The sequence below is a fragment of the Phodopus roborovskii genome, unplaced genomic scaffold (assembly GCF_943737965.1).
Source record: "Phodopus roborovskii unplaced genomic scaffold, PHOROB, whole genome shotgun sequence".
NCBI lineage: Eukaryota > Metazoa > Chordata > Mammalia > Rodentia > Cricetidae > Phodopus > Phodopus roborovskii.
In genome coordinates, this window is record NW_026126517.1 from 31,419,001 (window position 1) to 31,425,000 (window position 6,000).

Below are 6,000 nucleotides of genomic sequence, written 5' to 3' on the forward strand. Positions count from 1 at the left end.
CTGATCCCTTCGTCATGCACTCCCCTCCCCTCTCTGTCTGGAGAGGAGAGACTGTCTTGGTCATGACAATTGCAGGTTGCCTTCTCTATTGTTTCCTTTCTCCTCACAGGGACCCCACTTTATTTATTTATTTATTTGGTTGGTTGGTTGATTTGGTTTTGTGAGACAGGGTTTCTCTGTGTAGCCCTGGCTGGCCTTGAACTCTGAGATCCTCCTGCCTCTGAGATCCTCCTGCCTCTGACTCCCAAGGGCTGGGATTAAAGCTAGGATCCCAGTTTTTATGAGACAGAGACAGAGAGAGCGAGAGAGAGAGCGAGAGAGAGAGAGCGAGAGAGAGAGAGAATTTTTGTTCTTTAGGCTACCTTGTTGCTCTTTAGATCTGTACCTAAATTATGATAAATGAGTCAAAATACAACATTTTCTAGAGACTTTTCTTATAAAGCATTTGTGCTGGCTACTTTTTATGTCAACTTAACACAGGCTGGAGTCATTTGGCAAGAGGGAACCTCAAATGAAAAAAAAAAAAAATTGCCCCTACCATATTGGCCTGTAGACAAACTTGTGAGGTAATTTTTTAAATCAATGATTAATGTTGGAGGGTCTAGCCCATTATGGGCAGTGCCCCTGAGGCACATGTGCCTGGGGTGAATAAGAAAGCAGGCTGAACACACCATGGAGAGTAAGCCAGTGTAGTAAGCAGCACTCTGCCGTGGCCCATGTTTGCATTCCTGCCTTGACCTCCTGGACTACAAGCTCTAAGATGAAAGGAACTTTTTCCTCCCCAAGTTGCTTTTGGTCATGGTATTTTATAACAGTAGCAGAAACCCAAACCAAGACAGTTATTACCCCTTCCATCACTATAATCTTCCTTGTTTTATCCTGTTTCCTTAAAACATAGATGTAATGACTGGAGCTCCGCCTTGGAATATGAAGATGAGGAGCCAACCCTAGGGGTGACACAGTAGAAGAGTGAAAGTCTCAACTGAGTCCCAGGTGACTATGGAGAGCTCTAACCAGCCCTGGGCTACTACAACTGGATTTTTTATTATTACAATTGTTTGTTTTGTATGTGTGTGTGTGCACATGCATGAGTCATAGACCAGGTGTGGAAAGGACGGGCTCTCTCTTTCCACCATATGGGTCTGAGGGATCAAACTCAGGAGGTCATCAGGCTTGGCAGCAAGAGCCTTCTTCTGCTGAGCCATCTCTCCTCAGCCAATATCACCATCACCATTATTATTATTTGATTGTTTTGACATAAGATCTCAAGTAGCCTAGGCCAGTCTCATCCTCAGTGGAGCCAAGAATTACAGTGAACTTCTGATTCTCCTCCTTCCAAACCCCAGCTATTGAAATTACAGAAGCACATCAACATATTCAGTTTAATTTGTTTTATTCAAGTCACTGTCTTTTTGTATGTCTGCTAAAGTTGATACCCTTCCCTATTGTTGTTTTACAACCTAAAGCCTGACATGATTCCTGTTACACAACAGAAATTCAAAAATGTTTGCTGTCGGGCATAGTGGCACACACCTTTAATCACAGAACTAGGGAGGCAGAGGCAGGTGGATCTCTGTGAGTTTAAAGCCAGCATGCTCTACAAAGCAAGTTCCAAGTCAGCCAGAGCTACACAATGAGACCCTGTTTCAAAGGAAAAAAAAATGTTTACTAATCAAGTACTTAATAATTTTATCAGGGGCCAGGTGGTGGTGGTGCAGGCCTTTAATCCCAGCACTCAGGAGGTAGAGGCAGGCAGATCTTTGTGAGTTCAAGGCCAGCCTGCGCTACAGAGTGGGTGCCAGGATAGGCTCCAAAGCTACACAGAGAAACCATGTCTTGAAAAAAAAAAGTATCAGGAATGTATTATGTAAATCATGTTAGTGAACATGTCACAGAAGTTAAGAATTTGCATACCTTCCCAAATCATTAGGAACAAAATATCTTATCCTATGTGGAGAGGCAGATAATGGTTGCAAAATTAGAAGGTCAGTAACATTAATAATGATGAGAATTGAACAGAAGTTGGAATTAGTCACTAAATTAGTCTTGGTGTGCTAAATACACAAAAGCCACGTTATGCCTCTAGAGAAACAAACTGATTTTTCAGGGGTGGAGTGTAAGCAAAATATAATTTTAAAGAGAAGAACAAATTACCTTGATCACAGACATAGAGAGCAAAAAGACCTTGTTATGCTCCTCTAGTTGCTGAGGGAAAAAAAAGTCACTCAAGCAATGAATAAACAGTGTGGTATTATTGAGATCATCAAGTAACCACACTCTTCGAGATGGACCAGTATGGTCAGAGGCTGGACTTCCTGGTGCCATATATATATATATAATGGAAAGTGGGACATGGAGAAGTGGTGTCCTGTCCTGCATTAAAGAATTCCTAGCTGCCCAGCAGCGATGGCGCACACCTTTAGTCCCAACACTCAGCAGGCAGAGGCAGGTGGATCTCTGTCAGTTAGAGCTACTTCTGGTACAGGCTTCACAGCTACAGAGAAACCCTGTCTTGAGAAAAAAAAAAGAATTCATATCAGAAACAAACAAAAAAATGTAATGGAAAGGTCTGGATCTAGGGTTTGGTTTCTGGTAGAAGTAGAATGTGTACACACCTGCATGTGAGTGTACCTGTATACATTAGTGGTTAACAAAAAATAAACAAAACCTGACTCATTTAATCCCTTCTGGGAATACTGCAAACTTGTTTGTACAGACATGCTCCTACACCATTAATGCTTCACCTTTGAAGCAAGGTCCTGAAAAGATTTTTTATTGACCTTTTTTTTTTATTTTCCTTTTCCCCCTTTTATTAAAAATAGTTTTTTTTATTTTTGCTCATACAATATATCCTAATTAGTTTCCCCTCCTTTTACTCCTCCAAGCTCCTCCCCACCTCCTCTCCCATCCAAATTTACTCCCTTTCTGTCTCTCATTTAAAAGAGTTTTAACAGATAACAACAAAATATAATAAGATTCAACAAGAGCCATCCCATCAAACTCGGACAAGGCAAACCAACAGAAGGAAAAGAGCCTCAAAAGAAAGCTCTAGAATCAGAGACCCATTCATTCACATACTCAAAAGTCCCATAAAAATACTAAACTGACAGCTGCAATACACACACAGAGGACTTGGTGCAGAGCCATACAGGCCCTGTGCTTGCTGCTTCCCTCTCTGTGAGTTCACAAGAGCTTTGCTAGGCTGATTTGGAAGATCTTGTTCTAACTGAGCTTTTAAAAAAGCAATTTGTTTAAAAAAAAATAGCTGTTTATCTATAGCTAAGCAGATTAAATAAAATGTGCTATAAACATACAAGAGAATATTATTCATCAGACATAAAGAATAGGATTATTCACATGTGCTATAACATGGGTGAACCTCAAAAAATGTGCTTGTCTTCCATAGAAGCCAGGCCAGGAGTAGTGACTCATGTCTGTAGTCTCAGCACTTGGGAGGCTGGGGCATGAGGGCTAGGTCTTCAATGTTGTACACAACTATATAGTAAGTTTAAGGCTAGCCTGGGCTGCATGAGATCCTATCTCAAAATTCATTCACATGAAATTTCCAAGCTAGGAAAATCCACAGAGATAGAAAGCCAGGCACTTGGGAGAGGAAGCGGTGGGAGGTGGATGCTTAATGGGGGAGGGGCTCCTTAAGTGGAGCTGAAAGTGCTTTGGAGGTGGATAGAGGTTACAGGTGCACAACAGCTGGAGTGCGCTCAGCCCTCCTGACATGTTTGTTTGAGATGGATTAGTTTTGTGTGAATTTCATTTCAATGAAGAGAGGAAAGAAGAGAAAGGAGGGAAGGATACTTGTGAATTTTAAAAAGTGTGTGCTGTGTGTGTAGAAAAAGATCTAGAAGTTAATCAGTTCTCGGCCTTTTGGCTAAAATCAAGTGTAGAAGTCATATTAACATTTCCTTTATTTTTATTTTGGTTTGTTGAGACAGGATTTCTCTGTGTGGCTTTGGAACCTGTCCTGGAACTCCTCTGTTCCAGGCTGGGCTCGACCTCACAGAGATCCATCTGCCTCTGCCTCCCGAGTGCTGGGATTAAAGATGAGCACCACCACTGCCCAGTTAGCATTTCCTTTTTCTAATTGTATAATTGTGAACACATCTCATTTCAATCCTTTTGCACATTTCTTTCCATTTTATACAGTAAATGTACATATTAAGAAAACACATAAATGGCCAGGTGTGATGGTGAATGGCTTTAATTACAGGACCTTGGAGACAGAGGAAGGTAGATCTCTGAGTCAGAGGCCAGCCTGTTCTACAGAATGAGTTCCATGACAGCCAGGGTTATATAGGAAAACCTTCTTTTGAAAAACAAAGCAAAACAAACAAAAATTCAATTTTTAAACAAAGAACCATTCTATGAAAAAGTTTTATTAGGAAAATAGGGGACAAGTCATATGGTTGGGCAGATGAAGAAGCTGGCCACTCAGGCTGATGACCTGACCTGAGTTCATTTCCCAGGGACCCTCTCAGCAGAAGAAAAGAACTGGCTCCTGCAAGTTGCCCTTTGATCTTCACAGGTGTGCAATGGCACATGCATGTGCACCCATGCAAAAACACACACACACACACAGAGAGAGAGAGAGAAAGAGAGAGAGAGAGAGAAAGAGAGAGAGAGAATAAATGTAATAAAATGATTTTTTTTTGGAAGAAACTAAGACCTCAGCACTTGGGATACTGAAGCAGGAGAATCACAAGTTTAAGGCCAGCCTGAGCTACATTTTCTAACACCATGTCTCAGAAGAGAAAAACTGAGCTACATTTTCTAACACCATGTCTCAGGAGAGAAAATCATGTCTAGGAAATCATAGTCAGGATAACATTATTTATTCTGTGCCAGTTTTCCTGTTGTAGAATTAAATTTTAAATAAGAATAGATGGATACTAGATATGAAGCAAAGGATAACCAGTCTACAAACCAGAGAAGCTAGAAAACAAGGAGAACCCTAAGAAGACATACATGGACCCCCCCCCTTCGAGAAAAGGAAAGGGACAAGATCTCCTGAGCAAATTGGGAGCATGGGGAGAGAGGGAGGGAGGGAAAAAAGAGAGGAGGGGAGAAGGAGATTGGGGAGGAGAACATGAGGGATCAGGAAGGTGGAGTAAGGGGAAGGACAGAGAGGGAGAGCAAGGAAAGAGATACCCTGATAGAGGGTTATGGAGAAACCTGGCACTAGGAAAATTCCCAGGAATCCACAAGGATGACCCTAACTAAGAATCTAAGCAATGGTGGAGAAGCTACCTTAAATGTTCTTCCCCTATAATGAAATTGATGACTACCTTAAATGCCATCCTAGAGCCTTCATCCAGCAGCTGATGGAAGCGGAAGCAGACATTGTTTTTACATAAAAGTCTTTCTCTTCTTTTTCTTTTCCTAACCAGAGCTCCAAGCTCCATCTAATTCACCTTCTTCTTCAAATCCAATTTTCTTTTGGGAAAAATAATCACTCCAACCCTGGCAGTGGCGGCACACAAGCTTTTAATTCTAGCACTCAGGAGGTAAAGGCAGTCAGATCTCTGAGTGAGTTTGAGGACAGTCTATTCTACAAAGCAATATCCAGGACAACCATGGATTAACAGAGAAACTGTCTGGAAAAACAGAAAAGCAAAACAAACCAATAAATAAGTAAATAAAATAGTCACCCTCAATGTAAAATCTCCCCTCTTTGTGACTTCAAATACGTCAGTGTCACTTTGTGTGCCCACAAATCTTTGCGCCTGTGTAGCAGAGTCTACTGTATTTCTTTAAAGCACGGTTCCTGTGCATATAGAAAATGAAATTATACAAAATGTTGTATTCAATTTACTCATTAATGAGTAACCAGAAGGATACTAAACTAGTTTAAGTGAGAATTTGGCTTACAATGATTTGTATTTTCTACCTAACACTGCATTGCTTATGAAAATAAATTATGAAGGTAAGGTAGGGTTAATCAAAACTAAGTAGCTATGGAAATACCACAGGAAACCTGCTACTTTG

The 6,000-nt window shown here is 41.0% G+C and overlaps 1 pseudogene; it reads left to right on the forward strand.

Moving 5' to 3' along the window:
- The first annotated feature begins 3,866 nt into the window (after positions 1-3,866).
- On the forward strand, positions 3,867-4,015 carry LOC127232023 (uncharacterized; annotated as a pseudogene).
- Positions 4,016-6,000: the final 1,985 nt, after the last annotated feature.